Source organism: Zea mays, chromosome 6 (genome assembly GCF_902167145.1).
Source record: "Zea mays cultivar B73 chromosome 6, Zm-B73-REFERENCE-NAM-5.0, whole genome shotgun sequence".
Taxonomy (NCBI): domain Eukaryota; kingdom Viridiplantae; phylum Streptophyta; class Magnoliopsida; order Poales; family Poaceae; genus Zea; species Zea mays.
This window is the reverse complement of record NC_050101.1, coordinates 168,400,744-168,408,613: the sequence shown is the minus strand read 5'-3', so window position 1 is coordinate 168,408,613 and position 7,870 is coordinate 168,400,744.

The following is a 7,870-nucleotide window of genomic DNA, read 5'->3' as shown; positions in this document are numbered from 1 at the left end:
GACGAAGTCTCTTTCCGAGCCGACTCCGCATCTGTCCGCGCTAACACCGCTGCCTCCGGCTCCGGCTCATCGCAGAGCAGCCGAGGGTTCCGAAAACTAAGCAAGGAAAGCCTAGAGCGGCAAGGCCGACAGAGCCGAGGGACTCCTACGCCTCCGGGATACAGACACCTCACTCGCCACCTTCCGCGAAAGGCAACCGACGCTCGGTTAAGTGGTTCGGCTAGCCAACAGATAAGTCCCAACACTCGGAATGAGGTAGACACACAGCTTCGTTCTCGAATACCCAAATGTTCAGGCCTCGACAGCCACAAAGAACAAACATATATACCTGGGGTAACTCTGCTACACGGGCTTAGACGTCGGCAGAACCCTCGGCGGTTCTCCCGACCTACGACAAATGTCTAAGTACTTGAAGTGGTTACATTTTGCTCCGGCAAAAGCCCGGTATATCTCCTTACAAACGGAACTCCGGTTCCGCTCCCGCGGGTATGAACAACCTCCATACCAGGGGGGCCGCGGGATAACGAACTCCAAGCGGCTCGCCGGCAGATCCCCACTCAAATCCTCGAGGACCGGCCAGCGCCGGTCCCCACGAGGACCAAGCGGCGCTAGAGCCAGCTGGGCCAGCGAGCCGGACACGCTGCAGATGACGACGTCTATGGCCGACCGAACCCACGTTGTCGAAGTCCACCCTCTCCACGAGGGTGATGACAGCAGCCACCAGCGTACGACACAACCATTGCCCAGGTGGAGGACGGACGGCTGCGCCCTGGCCGGGCAGCAGCGGTTCGCCTTCCCCCGCATGGCTGGAGGGCGTCACCTCCGCAAGGCTAGAGGATACCTTTCTACCCCAAATGTTGGAGGAAGAAGCGGGTCGCCGGCCCACACGGGAGGCGAAACCCGGCACAGCTCGCTCTCCACCCCAGCCTGCACGAAGAAAATCCTTGAAGCCGAGCGATGGCTGAAAGGTACCGATCTCCACGAGGCCGCGCTCCTCCAACGACAGCAAGAGCAAGGCGACGCTGGGGCACCCCATCCGAGGGCTCAAAAGGCGGAAGGGCGCAAGGCATGAGGGGAGGACAAAGGCATGGCCACTGCCCAGGGGATCGATCCCCCTTTTATAGGCAGACCTCCTCGCTTGCACCCCTTAGCGTCACGGGCGAAGTCCCCATTGACATCCTCCAGGGTTCTCCCCCTACGACACAGGGGTTGGGACCCACACATCATACGAGCTGATCTGAAGCACGAAGAAGGCGAACCGCCGCGCGTGAGGCATGTAACCGTCCCGCGGTTACAAGCGCTCTCCCATCTTCGCACAAACCGGTGGTCGAAAGGGTGGACTGCCACGCGACGAGCATCCAACTGCACCGCAACTGTGTGCCCCTTCGGCTCCATCCACATCCGGTGGACCAGTGCAAAGGAAGCGGGGCCCGCATGTCATGTAACCGGCGCGCCGGTTACGACGTGCAAGAAGCTACACCGCCACTCACGCCAATGTTGCGCCTCCTCGACTGTGGGACTAGTACCGCGACTCGAGGTACCCCTGCGCATGACCCAACAGTGCCAATTAAAGGCGACGGCCACGGGTCAGTCAGCCGTGGGGTAGGCACGATGGTTGGCATGGACAAAAGTGGGTCGGCAGTAACTGCAGCGACAGACGAGCAGAGGCAGCAGTCAAGTCGCCTGCAGGCTCGCTTCCCCTCCTGAAGCGACGGGAGAGCCCTCTCCCACGGCATGAAGACAACGCGCCCGTACCCTGTTTCTCGAACGGCTCGCACGCGCAACGGGCGCCACACGAATCGCCCGTCCCGTCGCATTAACTCCCCGACGGAGTAGGCAACACCTCTGGCAGGCGAGGCGGGCGTCGCTTCGCCTTCGTCATAATGACCACGTCAAAAAAAGGTGCGCCACCTTATTTAAATTCATATCCTTCCCCTCCTCCTCTCTCTCTCTTGCCACAGGGATCGGGAAAGGGGACGTTGTGGAAAGGATCCTTCTCGGCGGAGGAAGCGGGCCCCGAGCCCTCCTACTGATCAGGGGTTCGAAAGCTGGCCCCTCGAAAGGGTTCTGACAGCCGCCCCAGAGCACTCAGACTTCAAGCCCATTACTAATCAGGGGTTCGAAGGCTGGCCCCTCAGAAGGGTTTGACAGCCGCCCCAGAGCGCCCGGGCTCCGTGCCCACTACTGATCAGGGGTTCGTAGGCTGGCCCCTCGGAAGGGTTCGACAGTCGCCCCAGAGCACGCAGAGTGAGGGATGACTCTGGGTACGTTCGGTACATAACTAAGGCTCGGGCTACGCTCCCGAGGTACCCTAGGACATTTCCGAGACCGGTGGGAACGATTTGTAACGGAATCCCACCGGAGGGAGGCATCGAGCCCTCGGACCCTGTCGAAGGGGTCTGGGTCCGGCGAATCACCCGTAGGTACTTTTGGAGCGCGCCTCTAGGCCACAACCGACCCCTAACAAATGGGGCACGGGCGTCCACTCGGATCACCCATTAGTAGCTCACTGGAAACACCATGTTCGGCGCCTTCTGAGGGCAACATGGCGCCTTCCCCCCCTCCTCCTTGCGGAAAGGCGACGCAGGGGCGTATAATAAAAGTCGGGAAAGTCCTTGATCGTCCTCTCGCTCCGTGCAGAGGCTCAGGGGCTGCTCCCGCACCCGGCTATGGCCAAAACTGTTGACAGCGTCAACAAACCAGCTTGATAACTTGGTACCTGACCACGCACCCGGGCTACGGCCGGGCAGCATGAGGGAACGATCAGACCGGCCGAAGCACCACGAAAAGCATTCAGACCTCAGAGGAGTCAAACCACTCCTCCGAGGCCTCGAGGGCTACACCCGGTGGGTGCGCTCACTCGCACCCACCAGAACAAGGCAAAAATCGTGAAAGGCCGATCCCCTCACCGAAAACGCGGCAAAAGCCTCCAAGCGAGTACCATCACTCCCTTCGAGGCTCGGGGGCTACTGTCGGGTACCATAATTAGGGGTACCCCCACCGCTCCTAATCATGGCTGGTAAACATCCTCAGACCAACTGACGGGTACGATTCAAGCCAAGACTTCGTCTACCCGAAGGACACGATCTCACCCGAGCCCAGCCTCGGGTTGGAATAGTGGTCCCAGACAAGTTCACGCCTCGCCCGAGGGCCTCCTCAGACAGCGGGCGCCCCCTCGGCTCTCTCGAGGCCTGGCTCAGGCAGGCTTCGTTGTGAAGCAACCTTGGCCATACCGCCTCACCAACCGACCGCTTCGCAGGCACATTAAATGCAGGGGATGCTTGACGCCGTATCCTGACACACGCGCCTCAGTCGGCCAGGCCGAAGTGACCGTAGTCACTTCGCCCCTCTTCTTTACTGTCCGATATGACAGGAAAACAGCGCCGCTCGCTCCGCTCCGACTGCCATGTCAGCCACCCCGGCAACGACTGACAACAAGTCACGATCAACCACCAAGTTCAAGCCTCGGGCGCAACAGGAAGCTCCGCCTCGCCCGACCTCATGCTTCGACCTCAGGAAGAGGTCTTCGCCTCGCCCGACCTCAGGCTCCGGCCTCGGGAGGAGGTCTCCGCCTCGCCCGACCCCCGGACTCGGCCTCGACCCCGGTCTCGGGAGGAATCGCGTCCTCGCCCGACCCCGGCCTCGGCCTCAAGTGAAGTCTCTGCCTCGACCGACCCTAGGCTCAGACTGACCGCGCTGATAGGGGATGCATCATTTCCCTATTCCTAGCCTGCTCAGGCTACAAGGAACAAGACCGGCGTCCCATCTGGCTTACCCCGGCAACGGGTAATGATGGTGTCCCGCGTGCGCCATGACGCCGGTGGCTCTCAGCCCCTTACGACAGCAAGGAGACGTCAGCAGGGTCCTCGCCGCACTGCCAGCCGTGCTCCTACAGGACTCAGGCGCTCCTCCGGCGGCCACGCCATCACATGTACAGCACCCAAGCTCTCCCCCAACGGCCACGTTGGCATGTACACAGGGCTTAGGCACTCCACTGCCGGACATGTTAGCACATAGCTACGCCCCCCGTTGTACGCCTGGACTCTCTCCTTGCCTCTATAAAAGGGAGGTCCAGGGCCACCCTGAGGGGGGTTCGCGCGAGGGAAGCGGCAGACGAGCTCTATGTCCCCCTCTCTCTGTCGCGCGTGCGCGCGACGCGCTTGTAACCCCTACTGCGAGCGGCACCCCTGGTGCAGGATAATACAAGGCTTGTCCCACATCTTGTGTTCCATCCCGTGCCAACCCATCTGGGCAGGGACACGCAGCGACAATTCACTCGTCGGTCCAGGGACCCCCAGGGTCGAAACGCCGACACCTCGGTAGTCTGGAGTCTGAGGACGACGCCGAGCCGCGCCACGGGTCTTACGCCATTCTTTCTAGTCTATGGGGCTGAGGCCGTCCTCCCCACGGACTTAGAATACGGGTCCCCGAGGACCAACGCGTACGACGACCGAAGCAACCAGACCAGCCGAGAAGACTCGCTGGACCAACTCGAGGAGGATCGGGACGTCGCCTTACTACATTCGGCACGGTACCAGCAGTCGCTGTGGTGCTACCACGCCCGAAGCGTTCGGTCCCGAGGCTTCCAAGTGGGAGACTTGGTGCTTCGCCTGCGACAGGACGCCCAAGGGCGCCACAAGCTCACTCCTCCCTGGGAAGGGCCCTTCATCATCGCCAAGATCTTGAAGCCCAGAACATACAAGCTTGCCAACGACCAATTCAAGGTCTATAGCAACGCTTGGAACATCCAACAGCTACGTCGCTTCTACCCTTAAGATGTTTTAAGTCGTTCTTGTACCTCGTTTACATACATAAATAGAGTCTAACCGTCAAGGAAGGGTCAGCCTTGCCTCGGCAAAGCCCGACCCTCCCTCGGGGGCTAGAAGGGGGGAACCCCCTCTGCGTCAAAATTTTCCTCGGAAAAGTTTTCCACCAAAACGACTTTTGTGTTTCCCGACTATATCGGTAACAGAACCCCGCAAAACGAATAAGAGCGCATGTAAGCGGCAAGGCCGACCGAGCCGAGGGACTCCTACGCCTCCGGGATACGGATACCTCACTCGTCACCTTCCGCGAAAAATAACTCTTACTCGGATAAGCAATTCTGCTACTGACGAACGAGTCCGGATACTCGAAACAAGAGGAAAAGAAACGCAGCTTTATAACACGACGACAAAGTGTTTAGGCCTCGGCGGCCGCGAAAGACACATGCATGTTCCAAACAAACTGCTCCGGCAGAATCAGGCATCGCCCGGGGGAGGAGCGACACCCTCGGCTTCATCTCCACCCTCAGCGCCGTCTCCACCCTCGGCGAGATCCGCCTCGGCCTTGGACGGCGACGCAAGCGGAAGGATCTCCACCTCGAAGGAGGACACCAGCACCGCGCTTGGGCCTGCGATGGCCACGTCAAGCCTCTAAACTTCGGCCAGGGCAGCTTCATCTTCGTCGGGTAGATAGTACCCCTCGCTGACCCGCTCCAGATCCACATCGTAGTGGGAAGCGAGCACGGCGAAGGCCCGCCTAACGCCGTGATGCAGTGCCTCGCGGAGTCTGCTGCGCACATGGCCGCCCAAGGCCTGCAGGCGACTCTGGGGGAGCTTCCCGAGGGGACGTCGTCAAGACCAAAGACCTGGCAGAAGACCGAGATAGCTTCAGACATGGCCACGCGGTCGGCCTCCTTCCGCTCAACCGCCCGGGCAAGTGCCTTGGCGGACTCGTTGAGGGCTGACTCGAACTCTACAAACAGCCAAACAGAATTCTTCAGATACGAGTTGAAGAATGAATATCGAAGTCACAAAGCGGCCAAAACACACCTTCAGCCCCGGCACGCTGCTCCGAGGCTGCGGCTTGGGCGGACTGGGCAGACCCGACGGCCGTGGCCAGGTCCTCCGCAAGGGCCCTGGCCCGAGCAGACACCTCAGCTAGCTGGCCCCTAAGGGCCTCAGCCCGGCTTTCGGCCACAGCGGCCTGGTTCCGAGATTGGTCCCGCTCGCCGATGACCTGACCAAGCTCCAGCTACCGCTACTGCGCCTCTGCGCGTGCCGCCGCTGCCTCCACCCCAGCTCATCACAGAGCAACCGAAGGTCCGCCGCCTCGGCGCACCGTTGGGCGAGGCGTTCGGTAGCCTCGGTAAGCGCGGCCCTCAGGAACTGCAGCGAACCCCAGACGTCGGCCTCGCGGTGGATGAATGACGACTTGGCGGTGCTCAGATCCTTCAGATTATGAGGAAGGGAAGCAGGGCGTCACAAAGAATGCCCTGGTCATGCGAAAGGTATGCTTGAAATCCTTACCTGGAGGATCCTAGGAATGTCCCTGGAAAAGATCTCCATGGTCGACCGAAGCGACCCCATCGCTGCCTCGGCATACTCACGGAGCTCATCCCAAGACTGCACCTCCCGCTCATTGTCAAGGACAAAGAGGGGTTTCGGGGCGCTGCGGGTCCAGAACCCGAGCGCCTGCGCGCGCCGCTCATTGGGATCGCGCCACGCGGGGATGAGGTCGCCGCTCCCCAAGACAGGCCACGGTTCTGCACCCCCCTCCTCTAAGGCGTCGGGACCCCCTGCAGTCGACGCATCGGGTACCCCCTCGGCTAAGGAGGCGGGCTTCCGATCACCGACGTCGAGCAGCGGCACCTCAACCATCTCAGCATCAGCGACAACGGGTGGCTCCACGGGCAGAACGACAACAGCCTCGACAAAAGCTGGTGCCGGCGTCGACAACACGTCAGGTGGGCTCAAGGCCGCGACCGCGCCAGTAGTCTCCCCCAGCACGACGGACACCTCGACGGAGGGGTCAGCCTGGGGAGCTCGCCCCATGGCAACTCATGCCGCCTGGCCCCCCCGCTTGGGGGCATCTTGTGCGGAGGCCGGCCGACCGGCGTGGCGCGGTGCGGCACTGGCTGCAGAAGCCGGCACCATCTTAAGGGCCTTCCAGGGAGCCAGACCGGCCGAACCGTGCCTCCGTTTGCTAGGAGGAAAAGGTAAAGCAGGATCAGGACACACGAGGAAGGAGCCAGGACATAGGTATCCTCAGATACTTACCCGCTCCAAACCAAGGCCAATCGTGCCTGTGGGGATGCCCCTCGGGCCTCGGTCCCCGCAGGCGCCGCCGAGGTTCGCCCCGCTGCCGGCTTCAGCGCCGTTCCCACTTCGGGCGCCCGGGGCGCCGAAGGGACGGCCTGCCCATGCGACGTCACGACGGCCCGAGGATCAACCTCCTGTACGGCCGGCACGGGCGACTGCTCACGGGGGACAGGCGGGACTACCTGACTCCCTGGGGTCACCTCAACTACCTCGGCCAAGGGGTCAAGTACCCCCTCAGCCTGCCCCTGCTCTTTGGACCGGGACCCTGATGTCCCGGCCCCAGATACCGACGGCGCCAGCCCACTTGGGGGCTGGCTCGACGACCCCTGGCCCAGCCTCAGATCCGGGCTGAGGCCAAGGCGGGTCGCCATGTCATCGTCTTTGTCATCATCGTCGTCATCGTCGTCGTCAGGCATCTCCGGCGACGGCTCCCTCGGGGGCCCGTCCCTCTCCTGCCTCCGACGGCGCCTCTCCAAGGCGTCCTGAGCCCGCATCCGCTCGCGAGCCCGAGCCTTTTTCACATCCTTCTTCTCCTTCTTCTTCTCCGTAGCGACCCTCCGCGCGGCTCGGTCCACCGCATCCTCAGGGACCGGCGGCAGGGAAGGCTTGTAACACCCCAACTCCTAGAGACGAGCGGAAATCCCGACTGAGAGAATCAAAGGCAACCTGACACAAGATAGGAGAAGGAGCGGACACTCACCAAGGACATGCACCCACGCTCGGGACGCATCAAGGGCTGGGTAAGGGCGCCGGCGTCCAGCCTCCCCACCGTGCCCGTTACCCGCCTG